The sequence below is a fragment of the Dermacentor variabilis genome, chromosome 10, assembly GCF_050947875.1.
Source record: "Dermacentor variabilis isolate Ectoservices chromosome 10, ASM5094787v1, whole genome shotgun sequence".
Classification (NCBI taxonomy): domain Eukaryota; kingdom Metazoa; phylum Arthropoda; class Arachnida; order Ixodida; family Ixodidae; genus Dermacentor; species Dermacentor variabilis.
Window position 1 is genome coordinate 14,869,047 of NC_134577.1, and position 24,206 is coordinate 14,893,252.

General features: G+C 50.0%; 1 protein-coding gene across 4 annotated transcripts in view; it reads left to right on the forward strand.

Annotated features, from left to right (window-relative positions):
* LOC142559988 (rho family-interacting cell polarization regulator 2-like) overlaps positions 1-24,206 on the forward strand; it is a 144,494-nt gene that overhangs the window by 84,370 nt on the left and 35,918 nt on the right. The window contains exon 1 of one of the 4 annotated variants that reach the window (XM_075671716.1): positions 5,561-5,771. The exons of the other annotated variants lie outside the window; for them this stretch is intronic. The gene's annotated coding sequence lies outside the window, so the exon portion shown is untranslated. Of the gene's footprint in view, positions 1-5,560; positions 5,772-24,206 lie in introns of those variants that run through there. 4 annotated transcript variants of the gene reach the window in all.

Here is a 24,206-nt window from a genome sequence, read left to right on the forward strand (position 1 = left end):
TTTGTATAAATGCCAAAACACAATGTTCCGAAAAGTCTTTCTTCGTATTCTTTCTTCACTGTCACTTTGGCTTCGCACACGATTGCAACTGCAGTCTGCAGCAGCAGTGAAGTCGGCGTCACGCTGTGTGTCAGCTACACTGAACAGTTACAAAGGCATTATATATAGGAGAGGTATAAGGTAATGATATATGTACCCGGATCGGTAATGGCGTCATCAAAAATGTGGACTCCTGCAAGGCGCGTTGCTGGCTCAGTTCAGACTCGTCTGCTACTGTACCCAGCTTTCGGGGCGTATACCTTCACGTTCTCGCCGCGATGGATCTGTGGCTATCACTTTCTGCATCTGCTGTTCACGATGTCGAGGGTTCCATTCCATGGTAACTCTGTAGGCATTCCCTTTTTTGTGAAACTCAAACCCTAGTCCCTCATAGCCCGTGCGTCACACTGTAAAATAATTCACACTTTTAAACGTGTCTATAACTCAAACCCTTAGGGTGTGATTCATATACCTGACATCTTAAGGGCGTGAGTTATAGACAGATTTACACCCTTTCTCATTTTTAAGGGTGTGAATTATTTTACAGTGCAGGGGGCGCTAAAGGAGAATACCCTGAGTCGAGCTAGATTTAAATATTAGGCTTCTGTAATAACGAAGTCCTCATGCGTAGCAAGAACACAGCTTTGATGGCAAATCTGAGTGGCGCCAGCAGGTGGCGCTACTCAGATTATGGTTGATTCACACAGAGCGGCAGAGGTCACATAGAAATCACGCCAGCTCGTCCGTTTTGGCGAGGGCGGTTCAAATTGGGAGGGGGTAGGGAATGAACAGCAGCGGGAACCTTTGGCGACGATATTCTACGCAACAAAGCCACATATTTGGCACACAGACGTCGTGAATAGGCTTCTATATGAATAATCTATCGATCTAACTCTGCTTGATATTTTCTTTCAATGACCTCTTAAACGCGCGAACACTTCACGCGCGAACATTCAGTCAGCGTCAGGTTCTCCGGACGAATGTGTGCCGTGTAACGCGGACGCCGTGCCCATAGGTGTAGTGGCGCGACTATCGCCTAGAGCCGGTGAAGAAGGCGGTTCACGAGCATGGAGGGCGAGAAAAAGAACACGCTGGTGCGCTGGACCCGAGTGTCCGCAGCATCGGCCGTTCCAGAGATACCGCGCCACCGTGGCTGGCCGGCCTAAATAAACCGGGCCACGGCGGCTACCTTTTCGCGCCGCCTCCCACAAATTGGTGACCCGGACGACTGAGTCCAGCCATGCCGGCCAAGCCGACTCTACCAAGTCGCGAGTGGCGTGGCATCACGCGGTCTGGCAGTGGTCCCGAGGTTGTATACAGTTTGCGGGAATTCTACATCGGCATGCCAGACGTCTGGTTCGTACAGCTGGACAGCCACTTCCTTCTCAATAAGGTTCCAGGCTGCGGTTGCCACCCTACGGACCGGACTTCGATCTACGTTCACTTGCGGGCAGCCGTTCTTGCTCACTACGTCACCTCGAGCGCTCAGCCTCCTCCAAATGGCGCTCCGTCGCATCAGCTCTCGCCATCTGAACCATCGCGTGATGTCGTTTAACATCGCCTGCGTCCACCCGCGCCGATCGTCAGCACGCGCCGGCCCCAGCATCAAAGTAACCCATGTATTTTCCATCTCCCTGTCCCGCCCCTTCCTTTCATATCTATGAAAAGACATAGCGGGCTTCGGACATGCCTGTTCGAGCCGCTTTTTTTTTTTCCTTCTTGCTCATTAACATTCTCTCGCTCAGCTATCGCTGTAAATTGCAGTTTACTCAATATGATTAAGGGTAAACTGACAACAGTAGTTGTGCAACTCTCTTTTGTAGTGTTCTTTTTCTTTCTTGTCAAATCGAGTTACTTCTGCTGGCGGGGTGCATGCAGTCCAGCGTACGAAAGGCACAGCTTTGTTTCGCGGTCGATCAGTCGAAGCCATGCTGGCGCCGGTACGCGCACTTGGTTCTTACTATCAGCGCAACGTGCGGTTTACCCGAAACGAGAACTAGCCTCGGCTTTGTGTCCATTGTGTTCGCCACCGTCCTTACCCTTTCCCGCAGCCCGTTGGCGAAAAACAATGGACCCAGCGCTGTTTCATTGTCCGCTAGTTTTTCTCCAAGTGTTTTCGTTATTGCTAGCTGCTAGCTACGGCGTCCCCTCTGGCTGCGGTTTTCTTTCCTGCCCCTCATATTTGTCCAGATAAGCGGCTAACGGTGCTGCCAGCATCGCGGGTCGCAGCACGTTTCGCACGCTTACGTGCTTTCGCGATATCGCGCTCCATCGTCGTCGTCGCAGCAGCACCCGCTGGGAATAGGCGCGCACCGGGCGCATGCAGGTCGTGCCTTGTGCGTGAAAGGGCGACCGGCGAGGGGCTCTCGTTTGGGTGTGTTTGCGTACGACGCGCGTGCCGAGGGAGAGCGAAGGAATAAGTGGGGCTGACGCGCGCGCCGATGGCGTATGCCTCTTTCGCCGCTCTCGTTACGTTCTCCTCGGCGCAAGCGTAGGGGACGGAGAAAGCCACGCAAGAGGCGCGGCCAGGCGAGTGCGTCTCGTGAGACGCTGCGCAGCCGTGTAATGTCCGAATGAAACGCGGCAGTTGAATGGGAGGGCGAGTCGGAGATCGCCGGAACGTATACGTGCTCTCAGCACGTAGACGGCGAGCCAATGTGAAAAGGAACAGCAGATTTGCGGTCAGTCCGTAGTTTTTCTTTCTGCGGCGAACTAATGGAGTGAACTTTTTCTACCGGTTCAGTCGAGCCAATGTTGTGCGATAGAAATAGGGAGATTACAGCATTCGTTGAGCATCCATCGACACCCGCGCGAGTCCTTCCCAGTGGCCATGTCTGACCGAGTTGCGACTTCACGATCTGCTGGTACTGCATGCTTACGAGTCTACGACGTCACATATCGTCAAGTGAAGCACGACAGCAATCGTCCACCGCAGCGAACAAATGTATAGAGGCTTGTGGGAGTATAGGTAGTTCGTGTCAAAAACGCACGTTGAAAGTCCCAATTTAAACGTTTGAATTGTTGAAAGTCGGGCGCCGTGTGTGTGTGTCCTTCTTGCGTTGCCCTCGTTTTCCACGCTGTGCTTGTTTTTCTCGTTGCAACGCCTTGTGGTGAAGACCACTGCGCAGTGCAGCGCGTCCGCGCCACGCTGCAGTCCGTACAGTGTGCACCAATGTTCTCCTGTCACGTGTCTCTCGACGACACGTATCTCCGCGGCCCCTCGCTCCCCGAAAGCCCCGTGGTCCTCAATCCGCCAGTCGCCTCCACCCAGGACATTCTTTCCTGCAAAAAATCATAAATTCTTCGGTTTTCCGTGCCGAAACCACTACGTGATTATTATATAGGCACGCCGTAGCAGAGAGACTAAGGATTAATTTTGACCAACTGAGGTTCTGTAACGTACACTTTAATGGAAGTACACAAGCGGTTTTGCACTTTGCCGTCATCGAAATGCGGCTGCCGCGGCCGGTATTGAACCCGCTACCGCGACGACGTCAGCAGCGCATCGCCATATCTGCTAAGCTTACGCGCGGCGGGTATGGCTTCCTTGCATCGCCAAACCCGAAAATTTTATCTGCATAACTTCATCGCGTTCAAAAGCTTCCCTGAGATGGGTCCTTCAGCGCGCCAGGACCATATATAGCAAAGAACATGAGTGACCTTCTGGTTTACATACATTGCAGACGTTTTCTTTTCCTTTCTTTCTTTCTTTCTTTCTTTCTTTCTTTCTTTCTTTCTTTCTTTCTTTCTTTCTTTCCTTCTTTCTTTCCTTCTTTCTTTCATTAGCGCGTGCGAACGCGCGTGTGTATAAGAAGTTTATTCTTCAAAGTACACTGTTGTCAGTTGTGAGGTTTTCTGACTGAAGGGGCAAAGAGGGAAAGGAAGGTGCACTGGCTGCCACACGGAGGATCCCAGCTGAACGATGTTTTACCGTTGGGGAAGGCGGCCGTGGCGTGTAAAGCATGGAAATGGTGGTCAACAAAGCAGGGGGCCAATCAGTCGTGCTTAATTTTTCGCGCGCACACTTCAGAATATTACGATGATACAAAAGTGTCCACAATTCGTCTCGCATTCTCCACCAAACATATAATGCCTTAAAGCAAACCTCCTTCGTAATAATAATAATAATAATAATAATAATAATAATAATAATAATAATAATAATAATAATAATAATAATAATAATAATAACGCGTGCCGGTCGCCGCGACACGCATTTGACTCCTCCACGAACGAGATTGCTTGCAGGCTTTCTAATCATTCAGCTGCTGTCAATGTTCTGTTTGGTCGAATGCATTCGCCCACTGAAACTCGTCGCGGCTACCGAAGCTGCTACGTGTGTGCCATGCGTCTACCGCCGACACCTTATCTGGCGCGCGATGTGGGTCACGGGACAGGTGTCTCTCCGCAGACAACGACGTGACTGATGATGCGCACCCCAAACCCTTTGGAAATCGGTTTCGACGACCTTTGTGTGCGAGCGAGCGATGTGGAGTCGCGGACGCTGTGTACACGCCGCGCGACATATCTGCTTGCACACACACACACCGGTATTCGAAGCCTCGACATGGCCGCTTGTCCCCTTTCCTCCCCTCTCACCTTCTAGACACAATGGACCCGCACGTGGAAGGCTGCCAGCGGCGCTGGGTTTCATGCAGACCTGGATCGCTGGGGCGACGCGATACAGTTTGGTTCGAACTTACCGGAGGAAAAGATGGCGTAGCAATAGCTCGGCCAACGCGGGCGCGACCTCGCGATGCAGCGCGGGAAACGACTGTTCGCGGACAAATAGACTGGGCGCACGAAGCGCTTCGGGTGTCAAGTTCGCGATAGCATGCTCAGCGAATTTGCGTAAACGTAAACCCTGCACAGTGGGAATGACGTTAAGTACGGATCTCGAACTACTACTCATCGTAATTTGATTGACTCTTAGCTACATTAATTATGGAATTTTAAATATATACGATGACACTCTATTCTTTCCTCCTCTCTCTCGCGCGCATCACACATCGGAACAATTTCAATTTCGATGCGAAAGAGCGAGATTGCCACCGTTTTCCTTCCGCATTAAGGATTCGTGCTTCCGTGCGGCCCCCTCTGTGGATATATGCCCTCTGTCACAAAGAACGTGTCACTTATAATCGGCCGTATTTCGTCTTGCTGTCTCTGTGTTTTGCCCTTATGAACCTCGGCTTTACGCAGCTGCAGTAGGTTCACTAAACCGCAGAGAGCGATAATGAAACCCGCATTCTCAACGCAAACGGCGGCCAATCCGACAGCAGTTGCGCACGTATGGAGTTACACCTGTAATTTCCTTCGTTGTCGAGCGACCCTTGCGCCACGCCGCTGCGTCCCCCTTGCGATCGTCACATGAAGCACCATGAACAATCGCCGCGCTCCACCAGCCCAAAGAAAGGCGCTCGTGGAAGCCTGCCAAGGGAATATGCCCGCGGCGTTCAGCGTGCGCGCATGTTCGCTGCTCAGAGGCGGGAATACGCCGCGCGGGCAATTTCGCGTTTGCGCAGTTTTGTGTGCGCGCCCATACCCGAGAACGGGACGAGACAGGTGCTGCTGCGACAGTGCGTGGAGCGCTTCTCGTCGAGCCTGCGCGGCAGTTCTCGTGCGGATGTACGGGCACGAGACCGCTTTCTGCGTCACGTAGCACGTCACGCGGAGTAGTCACGTGAACGACCCAGGGAAGGTGGCCACTATAGCGCGAGAGACTATACTACGTGAGTACTGTCGGATGCACTTACTATATAGGCTTACAACGCCATGCTGTCACGTCGACAGTAATTGTTGAGAGATACATGAAGTAGTTGCTTTTTTTTTTTGTTGTTGTTGTTGTTGAGACTGTTCAGAAACAACGCAGTCCCTTTGTGGTGTATACATTGACGATGTCCCAGCTTTATTCTTTCCTCCGTCCTTTCGTGTTGTGCGTGTAAACAGCATACGCACCAAGTTGCTCGACGAGACGTCAGCGGCAACCACACGAGGCACTTGTTTCGGTCTCAGCTTCAGCGCGGCGCGGTACGCGTTTATTTGGTGCCGTGCGACCTGTAGTGGGCGAGCGCGCCTCGTGTGCTTCTGTTTCTGCTTCAAGCAGCCACAATTTTCGGCACGTCTACTTTGCGTATTCGCCTCGAGGATCGGAATACGCAAAGCAGATGTGCCGATGACGGGCTAACTTAAGCCCGGAATACGCCGCATGTGGTTGCTATATGTTAATCAGCCAGGTTGGGTAGTTTTGGCGAGGTGGCAATAGAGTCACTAAATTAAAGCGTTTTTTATTTCATCCACTCGGCTTTGTGCGTAACGCAACCCACACGGTTTCCTCGGATGGGAAACATCGTTGGCGAAAGATTTATCGTCGGTAAATGACATACTTTTTCGTGTTCTTCACTTTAGCGTGTAGTCGCTGTACAAAGCGTATCCCCAAAAATTACCAGAGGGAAGTCTACATGGGAATGATGGTTAGCGCGTGCGCTTGCCTGGTCTTCGTGTTTGCGGCTTCAAACGTTCTTGTGGCGTTATTTATGTTTTACATTCATTTCCAAGCACTAAGCGTTTCCAAGCGCTAAGCAGTTACGAGCTAGGTATGGGAATATCACGGTTTTAGTAATATCACCCGGGTGCCTTTAGCACAACGAGCCCTGGTCACATCACGTTTGAAGCCTTGGAAATAAAAATAACACTGAGCATGAAAGCTAAGAATGCGGACAAATGTAAAAGCACATTGAAGCTCACCGTGTCGTTTTCAATGTGACTTTAGCTTTGTCCATGTCCTTAGCGCTGTTCCCAATCACAAAGTGACTCCCCCCTCAGTGCACGGTGTATAGACCAGTCATTGGTCACGTAAACATTCGTTGGGTTCTACGAGAGAGGTTGCCACGTGAAGGGATACCATTGCAATGGAGCTGCTTAGCGCAGTCATTGACTCGGAGCTGCCGAGTCCGCGCCTTTTTTCGTAGGAAACGAAATCCGCCGTTGTCGGTATTTACCGCGCTGCGCGCAGACGCGTGTAGGCGCAGCGATGCGTGTGTGGCAACCAGTGGCGGCGGCTCGACTTTCTCCGGAGAAGGCGATACCAGCGCAGAGCGCACTCCCGTCCGTGGTCGTCGAAGAAGCCGTCCGCATTCTTGCTGCCCTTGGGGGGGGGATGAGCGCAGCAGCCCTCGGGGTCACGCGAATGCCCGCCGCCCGCGTTTTCTCTTCCAAGGCCAGCCGCTCTCCCTCCGAGTGCACACACACACACACTTCGCCAGTCGCCCACGACCGGCAGCGGTGTTCGCGTGCCGACGCATCCTCTCTGCCCCGTCCGCCTCTTCGGTGCGCCTCCTGCGCGCCCGCTTTTGTCTTCTAAGTGTGCCCGGCGTATGCAGGAAGAGGGCGCGCCGGGCAGCCCGGCGTCTGGCCCACGTAGGGAAGCGCGCCGAGCGATTCGTTTTAGGAGAAAGCTACCCGTATGCCAGAAACGAAGGTCCTGTCGCATGCGGGCGCGCTTTAGCTTAGTGCTGACGTGCAATAGCGTAGACTCACCACAGGGCGCACCTTTCGTAGATGTCGCTGGACGCATGGCATTCGCCGCACTTCGGGTGCCCAATGTCGTCTTTGTCCAAACGGGGTAGCGCCGGCCTCTACAGGTTCCCTGCCCCGCTGAGTTCTTCCGCGCGACCGTGGCGTCTCCTCTGTATCCCTCTGAAACCGACGATACTGTAAAAATGCACTCCGTGATGTGCAATTCTATGTCGAGCCCGGGAAAACGTCAATTTAATGCACTCGCGCAATGCTAAATGAGTCAGTGCCACCAGTTTTCTCCGTCCACAGACTATATTATAGCGCTGTAGACGGTGTGTTCGGGCAGTATTGCAGTATACTGGACTTGTGTATCGCTCACCCCACTTGGAGCCGACACCTATACATTGCGCCGGAGTCGTGTGCCAGCGCCGAAGTGTACGACGCCATATAATCTCAACAGGACCTTCTAAAACTGCACGGTTCTTCATGGGCGCCGTTCTTAGGGAAACAAAACACAAGAGCAGCACGTTTGTTTAGCGACAGTGTGAACCACCCGTGCACTTGGCGAGCGTGGGTTCACTTGTCGCAGGCACCCACGTTTTCTTGCTTTTTTATTTCCTTGAAGCGTGTGTTGGCTGGCCGAAGAGGCGAAGCGCCCTGTGATAATTCTGGTTCGGCCTTGTAGAGTTCGTCCCTGATAGTGCACGTGCGTGTGTGCGCGCGCGCTCGTCTTTGGAGATGTTTTATTTGCACCGTTAAGTGGCGCACTGCAAGCTCTTGCGTGTCGACGTCGCACGTGCACCCTAAACATATCGGTCGCACTTGGCGCACGTTACGCGGACTGTCTCTGCTTACGACCAGTCAGTGGCACGCGACGATATCTAACCCACGTTTTCCTAGTATCAGGAGATGAAGAAAAAAAAAAATAACCCCACGCATTTGCGTTTTGCGCTGACGTTCTTGACTTGAAAATTCTGTCTCTACTGCGTTGGTGGTTTGTGCGTTCCCTGGTTTTCGCCTTCAGCTTTTGTGTTAAGGATGTAAGAAGCGCATGTCGCCCACCTATTTGGCACCAATTGACGTTCCCCCAGCTGTGAGTGAGAGCGTCGCTGGCACCACACCTGTTTGCCTTTGGTTGGATGGGACAGTATACGCTCGGGGGAAGGCAACGAGTGTTTATGTGATGGCCCGAGTTCTTTTTTCTCAAATTTCGCAAGAAGGTTACATCTTTCAATTGGTCCGGAGCGTTCAATAAAACACTTCGGGTTTTTGTTTATCTTGCTCATCTAGTAAAAGAACAAGGAAAAAAAACAATATTGACTATGTATACTTCGCATACTTCGGTAACTCATGGACCAGGAAACAATACAAACTAAAGCCAACATTTTAGCCAAACATTGTTCCGCCTTTTGCGAATTTTGAGCGTGAACAAATCGGCGCCTAAGCGTATTGTGTTCTTTTAAGTTTGTTTCTGAATGCAGGGTAGCTAAGAGGGCTCGGTCTGGTTAATGTTCCTGCGTTATCCATATCGCCTCTCTCTCTCTCTCTCTCTCTCTCTCTCTCTCTCTCTCTCTCTCTCTCTCTCTCTCTCTCTCTCTCTCTCTCTCTCTCTCTCTTTCTCTCTCTCTCGTTGGAATAACGACGCCTCCTGAAGAAACTATGCGTGTTGTTAATTACATTCCACTGGTCAGTGACGCAGCTTCTACACGAAGAAGGCATTCACGCTTTCAAGTATATTATGCCGTGTGGCAGACCGTGCGAGTAAATGAAAAGAGACGCACGTCGCTGTGCTCCGCTTTCGAAGAGGCGGGCTCCGAAGCCGAGCGTCCGTAAGCGAGATTGTGCTCGGATGACAGCTACAGCAGTTGCCGAGCATGCAGGCGGCAATGTACGCGTAGCGTGTAAGTATAGCTCACGAGACAGCTGTGCATGTCGCCGTCTGACGACCGTGGTCGGCCTTGACTCTGAGCTAACAACGAACTCGTCACCTGTAATGGTACTACGCCTCGGTGATCGATGCCTAACCGGCCAAAAAAGCAAATTATAAAAGGCGAGAGGAGGAGAGAAGGTCAGTGTTATGTTCCGAGTAAATGATTGGAATCTGTCTCGTGCGCCGTAATGAAAGAGCGGGCAGTCACGGCTGACCTTGCGGCAGCTCGATCGCGATGGGGAAATGTGGTTCTCGGGAAGTTCTCTCACAGCCCCTGAGGGGGCTACGTTAGCAGTTAGACCTGCGCCATGTTCGGTCGTGAGGTGTCCGGTGCTCTAATTGGGCGTCTGCGCCACGAAGACGCACAAGTGCCAAGTATAAGGCTGTAGATACCCTTATGCAGAACTTACGTGTCTTATCATTTGGCTTTTCTTCCTTTTCTTTTTCTGATAGGTACAAAATACGGTTGTCGGGAGTTAATTTCTCCTGCACCGTTGAGATAAGCCAGTCCCGTCTCCTTTCACCCTTCGGGCGTAGTTAGTCTTACGGGTCTGTTGGGTGATAAGTCGATCTGAATCGCGGAAGGCTGCAGTGCTGTATACAACTCGGCAAACAAACTGGTCACAAATACACTCGAGGAATATCGCAACAGAAATTCGCCGAGTTCGCGCGCACTGTTTAAGCTGTATATATCGTCCGATAGCCATATATGCCAACCCTATATCTCGGGTGATCGCAGAACGGGCTCACGCTGAGCCCGTGAGATTGAACGCAATGTTCGCTGTTATACCTCAAATTCGTGCCCGACTTAATATGACATCGCATTTATCGTTTCCATCTGCTGAAGGAGCAGAGTTTCGCCTTTTGCGATTTGTTCCCGTTATGCCTTGGTTTAGGATATCTGTAGCTCCGGAGGCGATCGATACAGCGTCGAAGGGTGCGCTCTTATCTCTCGATGTTGGCGGAGTCCATTTCTGCGTATCACCTGAGGTCACGCTAGTCCTTCCAGCCATTTGCACTCTGGAAGCCCTTCTTCTTCGCATTCCTTTGCGCCGCTCTTCGTAACCTATCTCCTCCTCGTCGTTGGCCTTGGTGCTAGACGGAGTGCTTTCATCTTAGCCAACGGACCGCGCTGTTGTGTTGGGCAGCGACGGGGGCCGGTTGTGTGTGTCTTTCTCCTTGAAAGCCTCGTCTCCTATAGCGAGTGTTGTATACGCAAGCGTTGTTGTATATGTGTAGATGCGCTTCGCCGCTGCCACCTTCGGTGGAGACTCGTGGGCGAGCGGTGAATCCCAAGGGCGCATGCGCAGGAGCTTCTTGCTTCTCGCAAGCGACGATCGCTGGTAAAAAAAAAAAAAAAAAAAGTCGGAACACAGGTCAATTGTTGGGAGCCGTCTATGCATAAAATTGGGTGACGCTTGTGAGCCGCCCGTCGCTTGCCACTTACCGATGTGTTTTCTCAACTCGTGGATTGAATATTTGGCGACCCCTATGGATACTGCGACGGTACGTAGCGCGTAATATATACGAACTTCGTTTTGTATTTTGGTCTTTTGCTTTTCAGTTTAAGTTGACAGCGTGCGTTGGTCGTTCCTTTTGTTGTTGTTCAGCCGCGACACGGAATGTGTCGCAATGTGGCTACTAGAGCCCACTGTTTGGAAATTGCAGTGCGCTGAGGACAAAAACAATAAAAAAAATACCAGGACATGAACTGTGAATAAATGCAATGTCGTCTAAAGAAAGACTTCAATAAACTCGCACGCACGCACCTTCCTTGTCGGTGGATTCCGGTATTCTTGCGTTTTTCGTAAGGTCATATAACTCGTACGCCATATTTTTGAACTCAAATATCAGGAGCAAACTATCGTAGCGAAAAGAAAGAGGAAGAAGAAAACGACGTAGGACACAGACACGGCCACTCAGGACAACAACAACAACAACAACAGCGACAGCGCGCATGGGCAGGCGCGATACCCGACACCGGCATGCTGAAACAGCACTGAGTATGGGTGCTTGGCTTGTGCATGCCGCTTGGCAACAGAGCGCCATCGTCCTTCTAAACGTCGTTGCTGTTTCAACATGCCACTCTCGGTTATGTGCCCTCTCCTGTGCACTGCGTTTCTGCGCTGCGTTATTTAGATATGATTGACTTTTATTAACATTTACCGGAACTACAAAGAATATTCAAAACCTTGTTTGTACGCATAGCTACGAAGAGTGGTAACGGGTCCAGCAACGACATGGGCATTCAAAATAACATTAATCTCTTACTTTTTCCCAATTCCTCCGTATTTCCGTAACCAGATAATAAAATTTTTAAACAATAAAAAAAATAAAGCTGAAGTTAATCACAGACTGTTCCTTGTCACGAACCAAACACCCTCAATTAAAGGTATCGCTGGTCGCATATTACAAAATTTTGTCCCGATCCTTATATACCAGTACATTAATATGTGTTTATTCTTACGTTTTTTTTTCTGTTATACCTGTATGTGGGCCCCTGTCATGTCTGCTTAGCTTAAATCCCCGCACTAGCAGCACTTTTGAGATATGCGACCTTTAAGTGTGCTACGAAATACAATCGGCGTTCTAGTTAAGAGCTTGTCAAAAGCGTGCCTTCGGCAGTTCAGAGCGCTCTCTGGAACGCCGAGGCATTTAAAAAGCAATATTTTTAGCGCGGGCATTGCAAAGAAATTTCTGCTAAGCAGAGATGACTTCGCTATTCCTCGGCTTGAATTTCGCGATCGCTAAATGTTTTCGAACATGTGCAATTAGAAAGGTAATTAGCGGAATATGGATAATCAGCAAAACTATTGTTGAACATTTTCTTGCCGCTAGTGCCCGCGTAGCCAGCAGCCTATCTACGAAAATGGCAGCGGCCTGGATATCACTTTTTTTTTTAAGTGTTCTGTGTAAGAAAAAACACCTGGCATAGATTAATCCTGCTGCCCAGGACTATAAAACCAGTCGCCGTTTTCTCGGGCTATATACTGTAGAACGCGCGGCACACGGCCTACATTACGTGATCCTATATATATGAGCCATCTGCCCACGATGGGGTGTAGATAATGTTATACAATCTGTGGCCACGCGCTCGTCGCACTTCTCATGCCTGCGTGCAAAGTGCAAGCGTTGCTCGTCTGGCAGATAAGCACAAGCGGCGACGATTCGGACCGTATTATGCGCAGAAAAGAGAGAGATAGAGAGGTGGGGGGAGGGGGTTCAGAGAAAGGTCAGATTCGATTAAGTAGTGGTTGGGGGGAGGGGTGGAGGGTGTAGTGCTTCACGGCACGGTCCCTCTAATCGATAAGCCTCGGATTTTGTGCTACTGAGTATTCACCCTCCACGCGCCCTAATGTATGACCGTTCACCCGTGTAGGGAAGAGTAAGTCCGGTCCATGAACTCCTTCGTGATATATAGTTACATGTTTATTTTCTTTCTCCTATCCCCCCACCTTTTTTTTCCCTCTTATGGAAGACCACGTGACCGGTTTGTCGACGAAGGCTTATAATACGTGTAGGGTCGGTATTCGCACCGGAGAGGTAAATAAGGAGAGAGGGGGGGGGGGGGGAGGGCACGCAATGATAGCGCGTGCTGTACTGTTCCCTTGAAGAGGAAGCCGAGCTTGCGACATAGAAAGATATCTAGTCCACCGAACGCGCGGCGTCGCTTGAATATTTTTGGCACAGATGTTGCGAGTGATCTTGCGGCAACTTGCGGAAGTGTTCGCTCGGAACGGTGGGATATTGGGACTCGGAGACGCTTTCAGCGGCTGCATGGGAGGTCGACCAGACGCGGGTCTGCACTGCTCGTGCATCCTCGGTCGCGTATATATATCGAACTGAGTTAGCTTGTTCGCATTCAGGCTTGACGAAAAAGTGACGTCATTGAAGTGCGAGCGCAAGTACGGGCTGATACAGATGTGTGCGCTCGTTGACGTTTCCTCGAGTCGCCGTCGTTTTGACCCAAACCCAAATGCGTCACAGGTTGCGTCCACAATCGGGGGAGATTACAAGCGCCGATGCAAAAATGCGGAAGTGGTCTGGATTTTTTTCCTCGCTTGTATTTTGCGCAGGAATGCAGTTGTTTACCGAGGCATACGCTGGCATGTCGTCATGCGGATATACAGCTTATGCATCAATTGCGCGGGCCTGTACTACATATGCATCGGCGACGTGTCTGCTGCTTTATGCAGGTATTCCTAGACGGTACTCCCTTCATCATCCACTGGTTTAGTGCAACAGAAGCATAACCAAATGGTAAATGAAGACTAGACAAAGTGAAAACACGTAATGTGTATATATATATGTATATATATATATTTGCCAGGAAAGTGCCGAACTTTTAATGTGCCGAAACGGGCGACTTCGAATTGCGAATTCATTTCATCCAAATAGCGCAGAAAATTCACACGAGGACAAAAAACGTAGATAGAGCGCTCTGCCTACGTCTTTCGTCATCGTGTGCATTTTCTGAGCTGGGTAGGACGAGATTGGTGGCATTCACCACCACCTTCCTTTAGGAAAGGCGTTCGTATCGTCACGAACGCACAGTGTGTGTAAATGGCGCAGGAAGCATCGGCCACGTTCTGTGAGTAGACCACTGCATCCGTCCAGCGATAAGTGGGAGCGTAGTTCTGGGACCCGTGCGGGAAACGCAGATATATCTGTGGTGGACGTCAGAACAAGAGAGAACTTGCAATGAAGCGAACTTTCTGTTACAAATAGCGTAGCTCAATGCACAAAAGTATTGAAACATGAAGACGCACTAGAAGTGTAAAAAATGAGCGAGGTTGTTGGCATGTGTTGCGGAGCTCCTCAGATTGGAGCTCATATTTTTATGCGTGGACCAAGTCATGGCGATGACCAATACGGATGCAGGTGTGTAGAACCTTGCAGTTAGTGGAACATACTCGGTCCGGGAGATTGGCCAAGAACCGGTTAATTGAAGATGAAATAAGAAGCAAGAAATCTAAAAGAATTCAAACAAAATTTGAAAATACCGAGGTTAGAATCAAGAGATAGCTTCGAGAGACTGAATTTACGAAAGTAAGTTGTTCAATGAAAAAAGTAAAAGTAAGACAAGTGGAAGTAAATTTGTTCAAAGGAAAAGGAAGCTTTAATTGCATAATTTACAGCTTAAATCGCCTTGACTAGATGAAAAAATCGTCGATGACAGCGCGAGCCTTCGCCTCGCAGTTTTTTTCTTTGTTTGTTTGCCCTCTGTTAATGGATCATGCCCGCTGTGGAGGAATTGGCCAAGATGTGGTCGTTCTTCGTTGTCTTCGGGGCCCGTGGTGGTCGTTCTCGTTTCCATTTTACTTCGATGTCACGTCATCGTGAGCACGGTGGATTTCGAGGAAGAAGCTCGAGTCGAAGCCCACGCACGAACTCTTCCTCCTCGTCGTCGTCATCTGCCAACCTTGTGCTTTTGAGTGGACGACGCGCCGCTGGCGAGAATCGCGCAGCCTCGACGCTATCGATTCCGCGCCGATATACGCGGGCAGCTCTCGGCCCGGCGGTGATCGCGGATGTTTGTGGGGCGTGACGTGGCTGTGCGCGCGGATATTCCCGCGTGTGTGTTTGTGCGAGGCAGGGCGGCGGAGCTGGCTCGGCGGCATTCGACGACGACGCTAAACACACGTTTCCGCTCTGGCAGCGGAATGCTGGCTCGCTGATTACTGCCCTGCGCTATATAGTTCATTGAAGCGGCCGTGAAGGTTACGCTGCTAGGGTATCCGACCGTGGGACACTTCATCTTTCATTCTTTTCCTATACGTTTATGTATGGGCCCTCTCGAAATTTGTGTTATCATTTAGCTGCCTAACGCTTCGTCTTGAATATTTGCCTTTAGCTCTTTCGTTTTTGTTCTTTTTATTTTGTTCGATGTACATTTCCAACAATCTGGTGTGGCCAATCACCCTCGCGGGTACGAGCCGTGTTTTGAGGCAACAACGGCGGAATGCCCTCGAGTTCCCTGCACTCGCTGTGCGCATAGAGAGGTCGTTTGGCTGCCACTGTGCTCCGATAAGCACAGGCTTCGCGTCATCGTCTCTCGACCTCTCAAGTTTGCGGATCTAATTCGGATCTCGAAAAAAAGCTTTGCGCAAGGAATTCTTATTCTTCCTTCGAATTTGCCGTGGGTCTTTCTTTCTTTCTTTATAAACCGCACGTGGATTCCGCATCTATGGACAGCGCGAACTTGTATTGCGCAGCCCCGCTTTCTCGCGAGTTCGCATTTTTCGTAATATTAAAGCGATTTTTTTTTACCCATCAGCCTTTTTTGCATTCCGTTCATAAGCGCGCCTTGCGATTGGCCAGCCGGCCGCCTATGCCAGTAAGTCCAGCATCGCTATTGGCTGGCACTTGCTCTTACAGTTTTAACATACGCGCATGTTTGTCGATTCGGGCCCAGAAATTAACCTGCTCCCGCATATACGCTCGTTTCCGGTTTAGGTATACAGAACCTCTTGTTTTCGCAAGAATTTTTTTTTTCACTCGCTTCGTTGCGCTTTTGCCCTACCTTTGACTTTCCTTGGGCACCATTTTCCGGAATGCCGGCCCCGATAACCGCTTCTCCTGTATCAGCTTTGAAGACAGCCTATACCGTAGCCGCTAAGAAATATAGGTTCCAGCCGCGCACCAAATGGACCGCATCTTAAGGACTTCTCTGCTAAAGCCCCCCGTTTTCCTCCAACCACGTTTCTCTCTGAGAGCTAACGCATCGGCAAGAAAAGGGTGCATGGGAAAAGCACACATTGTCGTTTCATTTCAACTTTCCGTGTGCGCACCTGTGAACTCGACATGGCGTACGATAAGCGCGTAAGAAAGCGTGACTATGCGTTTTCCTTCGCGCGCGCGCCACTTTCGCGTAGAGTTTCTAAGCTCAGCCGCCATCTTGTTTGGACGGAAAAGAAGCTTGCGTCGTTCTTGATTTCGATGCCGTCTTCGCGAAGCTCTATTTTTACCGGTTTGTAATAATTTTGAACGAGGCTTAAGAAGAACGCTGGTCGTCTATTTGATCGTCTACGTGGAGGGTGGAACGCAGCCTCGATGTGGCTGATGTGGCTTTCCATGTGTAGACCGCGCTTTCCGCTTTATACGGCGTCAAACTGCTACCGAAGGTTCGAAAAAAAGCGCGCTTCAGAGAGAGGCAATGCCCTTATCGTGACTCCGGTTCTATCGTTAGCCTGGCCAGCCAGGTTTCCTGCAAGCGGAGTACATTACAGGCAGCCCGTAAACAAATCCAATCGAAGTGACGCGATATATAGGATACAACATTGTCGCCCTTTTCGACTGGACAGCAACAGCGGAGCCAGAGACTCTTCAAAAATAACACGATCTTTGTATCTGTAAATTTATGTATAGTCAAGAGAGATGTTCTTCGCCGTCTCGACAGAAGTGCTCCTGTTGTGACAATACCTCAGGCTTGTTGTGAGAGAAATCGATTATTCACAACTTACAAGGATGAAGCTATCGAATGACATCACGTATGTGATGCGTGTTAGGGGTTTTTACTCACCCGCTGCTCTGAACAAAAAGTTAGCATGGCGAGATTTTTGACAGGGCCGGTACTTCGTAACGATTCTTTCCGACCTTCGGAGTTTGCTCTTCGCCCGGCGCCGCTGTTATCGCGATATCGTTCGCTTGGCGCGATGGATAACGAATGAAGATAAGTGTATGTAGGGAAATATTTTTATAGAATGCATGGCCGGCACCGCACGATGTTTTAACGCAACAGCGTTAAGGAGTTCGTGTCGGAGAATAGCCGGTGTCGTCGGCGGCGTTGGCCATGAGCGAAAAATCTCGGAAGGCAATTAATAAAAAAACAGCTTGCAAGATGGGCTGGGTGGAAATCGAACCAGGGTCTCCGGAGTGTGAGAAGGGGACGTTACCACTCAACCACGAGTTCGATGGAGCAAAGCGGGACGAAAACGCCTCTAGTGAATGCGGTGTTGCCTTAGAAACGTGCCGTAGAAAGTGTATATACTGCGGTGTATATCGGTAATTATAAGCATGTAAATTACAGAAGTCGCAGTTACACGAGTAGCGAAATATGTTTACGCTACATTTCTTCTGCGCTCTGCGCACACGCAGAGCCATCTTGCGGCAAACACAGAAGACCCCCTCCTCGCAATGTATGGCTCTGCCCCCAACACGTGGCGCGCCACTCGCCGCATGTTCGCGTCCGCCTTCATGACGCGTCGCGGCCCGGCTCTCCGTACCGATTGCGAAATTTGGCTCGCGTAGATCGTTTGAGTGGGCGGTGCGAACGGGGTGCGATAACGCTATCGCGTTCCACTCTTGAAGGCGAAGCTTAGGGGTCCTCCAATTTTTCTTTTCGCGGTGCATGAAATTGAAAAATCCGCCAACTCGAATATTCAAGCGATCGATCAGTCAATCGACCGCTCTTCCACGCGCCGATCAATGAGCCCTGTATGAACCCGGAACCTCGCAGAACATGGCCCAGAATAGTACGAGAGGTGCGCATACTATAGGTCATCCAATTCTTAATCACTGCTTTCGATTGTTTCAGAAGAACTTCAGTTTGGCTTAGTTGGTATTTACTGCATACCATATTCACCGCAAATAAAGACGGCGCCAGCGGAAGAGAACACATGCATCCGAAGGCTTAGGTATCTGCTGTCCTATTTCTAACGTATAGTCACTTGTTTCTTTTTGCTTGTTTATGCATTTTGTCAACTTCAATGTATATTATTTAAGCATTAACACTGCCGTCGTTGCCGGACGTCACCACACAAGCCTCTCTGTGGCTTTTGTGAGCCCGTGCTTTTGTTTTTGTATGTTGAAATGAAAAATGACAAACCCTTCCCTTGCCAGAAAAAGGGAGTAAGCGAAACTTGAAGTGCACCTGTCCTTCATCACGGTTAAGTAACCCACAGGTAACGGTGCCGGATTGCTTCGCGGCCTCCGGCTTCTTCACCTCGTGATCTTCTCGTTGCTGTCTGATTGCCTGGGCTCGGGCGGCTCTAACGGCGAGCCCTTTCACGGGCGAGTTCTCGTTGCCGCTCGTCGAAAACTGCCGGTTCCTCAGGAGAACTGGCAGTCGTCCCATCCGTTTTCCGAGAAACAACTGAACAAAAACGAAGCCGGCGCAGCGCGCGCGAAGCCCTTTCCTGCCCTTTCGCTCCCTGGCGGAAGCGAAACAGCTCTGATTGGTTGCGCACGTTGCCTGAGCGCGCGCCTATGCAGCTGAAATCCTTGCTAATGACTCAAGCTCCGGCGCCGCTGCAGCTGTCAGCTCATGAAACTACCTTTTCCCGCAAGTGCTCTGCTTTGGGAGCAACTGGGGTTCTTTGCGTGACCACAACGCCACCGAAGCTTCTGATGCAATACAAGCTTCGCTTGAAAGCAACAATAACAACAACAATAAGGTTGCACGTTTGCTACCCTATAGTGTGGGAGGCGCAAGCTGGGAGCAAAGGAAATACAAGAGGAAAGGGTTATAAGAAGTGACGCAGATAAAGCAGCGTTGACCAAGCAATTAGAAGTTCTCGCACAGGCAGGTCGTATATAACATGTATGGCGGTAGACTTGTGAGCGCATGGCGGTTGAGTCCATGGTCCCAATTTGTCCATGGTCCCAACCGCACTCAAGCGGCCCCGCACACTGTTACAAGTGAAGTTGTTGCTTTCAACGTAAGTCATTCATTATGTAAGCTGAAACAAAGATTCTTATTTAGGCCGAGTGACAGAAGCGACTCCTGTCCGTTATTCGAAAATCAAATTTCTCCGAAACTTGGATGTCAGCGCGTAGTCTTCGGAACGCTGGCGCTTCCGTCAGTTCTGTGTGCTTCGCGAAAACTGTTGGACACAAGGAAAGAAAAACCGGTCTGACAATTCCAAGAATCCTGTTCACGTTAACAGTTACATTGCGACTTGCAGCACTTTCCTTTCCCTTCTCGGCAACCAATAGTCATAACAAGTTATTTGCCCCAGCAATGTTTGTGCCCTATTGCGTTCGGGCCGTAATTTGATTATACCTCCTCGGAATGGCTGATAAGGCGCTCTTTCGTTCGACGTGACCTTCCGCGGGGCGATGACTAAAAGCCCGCAGACTCCGCTGCCTTCGCGGCGCGTTGTGGCGCAAAGCGGAAGCACAGTTCCCCTCCCTGGGCCACGGTCAGCGCCGTGCGGCCTTATCGACCCCAGACCAGCGCGCTCGGATCTCGTCTGCAGCGAGCTCGGAATGAGAGCGGCGTGAGCGACAAGAAAAGAAATAAGAAAACACACGAAAAAAAAGAAAGCACATTCGGACACCTTGGGAAGAGAGCCGCGACCTTGTTCCCCATTTACCGTGTTTCTGCTTGCATAACTGTCGTTCTGCCGTGCTCTAATCCGTGGGTCTGTCCTCGGTGTTTTTTTTTTTCGGTTTCATTTAAAGCACTGCAGTGCCATCGCCCTCGAACGTCCACTTTTCTGTATAGCTCAATCATGATTGGCAATTGTGACTCGCATCCACAAGAGTGCGGAAGCTGGAGAATTTGGATCGTCGTCCATTCAGGGTAACGCTCCGGCAAAAGCATGGAATGGTTATTCGTAAGTGAACTGACCTGCCCGACTGAACATTCAAAGCAGGAAAAGTTCCGAGGGTTAGTCATCGACAAGTGCTAGGGATTCGTTCATACGTTCTAAGGACTACCGACATCAAACCCTCGGTTTGATCTTTTATTACGCAGAATGACAAGTCATGCCTTGGTACGTGCAAAATGTATCACCACCTTTTCGAAATTATCGCCGCCAGGGGGCATTCTATCTCTTATAGCGCCAGCTCGTAACTTTTTCTGTGCTTATGTTTCTGGTTCGATGTAATGTCCAAAATATGTTGCTAATAAGCCACGTTGTTACCATTCTTTTTAAGCGCGAATTGGGTACATGCGCATTGCATGGCGTTCCAGATGGTCCTTGTGGTATTGCGTGTCACCTGCTGGCAAAATTTCAGAGCACTAGTTATGCCAGTGACTGGAGCATTTGCGCTGGTGAACACCGTTCATCATCGCATGCCATGTGCCGTGTACGGCACAGGATATATGTGTCGATCGACTTTTACGCCACTGGAATTCTCCGGCGTCAGTAATGCGCGAGGAAATTCGACATGTGTAGGCTAGGCCTCCTTTCCTCCTCGTCCAGGAGTGGAGGGACCGGTGGATCTGCGCCGAGGGCTCTGGGACGACGGGTTCCTTCCTCGTGTATAGTATAATGGCTTTCTCGGAAGAAATAAGGGAGTGGCCGCCCGGACGGCTCGCAGCGGGAGTGGAGCTTTCCTCTTGCGGTGCTGGCTTACCCGTTGTTTAGTTAGCTTCTTTTTCCCGTCTTCCGGTCTCCAGTACCACCCTATCCCTTTTTTTTTGCTTTTCTTTCCTGGTTTTTCTTTCTTCCGGGGTCTTCCCCCGCCGAGCGCGCGGCAAGTGCGATGTGCAACCCGCGCTCTGCGTCTGGTGCATTTAGGGAGGGGAACGGGCTCACATGTGCGAACGCCGAGTTCACACGGTTGGTACGCGGCTCGGCGCTCCCCGAAGTGGATGGGCTCTCCTTTTCACGGGGTTCTTTCTCGCGCGAAGAAAAGCCGCTCGGCTGAGGCCGGGTTTGTCTGCTCTCGCCCGCTCCTCTCTTTCTCGTTCTTTTCCATCGTCTGCTTCCCCTTTTCACTTATTTATGGTGCCTTTTATTTTCTACGCATGCTCGTTTTACTTCTGTTTACTTAAACCCCAACTTCTACTGCTTTACTGTAATTCTGGACCTTCAGGATTTACTTGTGCTTTTTGCATATCTGCTTCTGGATAGTACTTCTGGATTTACTTTTGCTTCTCGTCCTTCTGCTCGCCGAACGGAAAGGAATGGCGGCACCTCTGTTAGGCACCTTGCGGCGCCTCTCTTTACAAGTGCACGCACTGCTTTGAGATTGGGACACATGGCGCGACAGCTATTTTCCCGGAACGTGCGTGGGCAGGCTGGTGTCTTGTTTCCTCAGCAGATGCGAACTAGGCGAGACAGTTTGAAGCGGAGAAGCGAGTTTGTAAGCAGCGCTCGGACGCCTGAATTTATGTGCAGCAGCTCGGATTGCACACGTCTTCGAGTGTTTACTAAAAGTGAGCGTCAGTGAAATGTTTAATCTGTTTAATCGTCAGTCTTGATTGGTGTATTGATCATTGATTTCCACGCTTATCATACGAAATGTAACTAACTGCTTGCGTCTTGCTATAGATATAGTAGTTGTTTCAAATAATCAAGCCTCATACAGATTGATATATCTGATGTGTAATGTCTATATTTTGAATATCATCTTTCTGCTGCGCTCGGGATAAATTGAAAAAACGTTGAGACGCGCGCTGAAAGATATACGAGTGTGACGAAAATCATAACGTCTGTGACGACCCTCATCAGCACAACTTAAGCAGAGGATTTCGCCCTTATTTAGTGAGCAACTTGCACGCTGAGACGATCCGTTAATTCGTGTAGTATTTCGGGAACACATGTTCAGCTAACTTGGCTGATTAACTTTATTAATATTAAAGAAATCCTTGTTAACGTATCGCTAGAATAATCAAGTCAATTGCCTTTGTATTCTTGGCCGTTTAATAAGCGGTGGGTCGAGGGGCTTGACAGATGAAGCCAAGGAAATTACCTCTGCTTAACTGCTTAACCGCCGGTGGGAGCCAAACGCACAACCTTCGCACGACGTGCGCAATGGCAGCGGCAGTTTCTCTGTCCACTTTCGGTGTTTGTGCACGCGTGCTAAACGTAGCCCCGGTGGCGTTAGCCAGCGCCATTCACCTTCATAGCGGCTTCGTACCGCTGTGAAATGTTCTGATGTTGCGTTAGTTCGGCGTCCTTGCAAGTGCGTCTGGCGTTTCAGCACGCCCTTCGGTGACAGGCGTCGTTTGCGTTTCCTCTTGCTGCAGACGACGCAGACGACTTCACGTGAGCGCCAGCGGGCGCCTCTATCATCTCGGCATGTTGATGTCTCGTTCCTGTCGACCTGCTGCCAGCAGATTATACGCATCTGCGCAGGCGCCTTGGGCGATTCACGCGCGCTTCAACGTGGCGTCACTGCGCAAAGCAATGAGAGAAATGTGATACCAGTTGGTGTTCTCGAGAGGCAAGTCTCGATGCGCTGTTGCCCAAGCGCGTTGCTCAAGCGTCATGTATTGTACGTGAAACGTTCCATTTGTGGCATTAATATATATGTATATATATAAATAAATGCCACTAGCTTTATAAACGGAAGTAGCTGCCGATAGAAAGGACGCGGTCTTATTTCCAAAAACCTTACAATCAAAAGGCCGGACTCTCATTTCTGTCGCTGAAGATATGACATGGAGTCAGCTTTGCTGTTTTTCCTTGCTATATATCTCCATTTTACATTTTCATTTTATCGCTCCGAGCAGAACATACAATTTTCCATATAATAGACGGTCATTACATCGTCGGGGTATGGATCATTAGGATACAGAAACCTCGTGAATAGATGCGAGCAAAAAAAAAAATATGTACAGGCGCAGAAAAGGTAGCAAAAGTAATGCCGAAATCAGTACAGGGGTCGCCGCAGTCCATACAAGAAGCCTCTTCTCCAGCCACGAACACACGACTGTGGTGAACGAACTCATCAGACGTGGATTGGCTGCAGCTCGGGCTTCTGTGCAGTAAGCCTGAGACTCGGCAATCGAAGGGCGTTGCTCCGCGTAGCTGCGATATATACTGTGTTGGTCCCAGCAAATGGGAAACCCATGTCACTCTGGGGAAATCGAAAGCCGCGTATAAAAGACGGGCAAAGCGGTCGCTGATGCTCTCGCCACCATTTGCTCCTTTATTACTTTTCCTTCTCGCTTTGCGGTGCGCGTTCGCCGATGGACTGCAAATGGAGACGGCTACTTAGCGCCCCGTTGTATAAGGCACTGCAGGCGGAAGTTCAGGAAACGGTAGACAGGACCAGTTCCGTCTGCTCCATGTCAGAGGCAATTAGCCGAGGATTCGTCTGCTCGTTTTCACAGCGTCGTCTGCAACGTCATTTGTGCATGCAACTGCGGATCACTTTCGCTCGACGTCTGCGGCGAAAATTCGGCTGAACATTCAAAAGGAATCATATAAGACTTCCGGTCCATTCTGCATGTCAGGTTACTCGTATGTGCAATGAGTGGTGCTGATTCTAATACAGTCGATACAGTTTAATACAGTTCTAATACAGTTTTCGCCATAGTTACCCACAAATATTTCTAGAGGGAACTCGGATGCTAGTGTCTGTGGTAGCTACAAGTATGACGGTTCACTCAGCATGGGAGTAATGAGTAATTGATTGAAATGAGCATGCACTGATTGTGCCGAGCTTGCAATGCATGTTAGATTGTACCTTGCAAATCTTCTGTCAAAACATTATCGTATCTGATTCGCTGATTTGCATAAACTTCGTCCCCTTGACTTGAATAAAAGCTTTGACAATTTGCAGATCGGTCATTGTCAACGAAATGTTGCTATGCAAATGCAAAAATTCGCAATGATTGCGCACGTTCGCGGAGACTTGCTGGGTATGGAAAACTAAGGTCGCTTGGAAGTTTAGAAAGATAAAGCGTAATAAATAGCGTCACAAGAACGCCTTAAGCCACAGGCACGAAGATTAGACAAATCCACGCACTTTTATCCATCGTTTCCTTAGTGTCTGATCGATTGCAATGCCAGATTTCCCTTAATGATTGTCGTAGGAG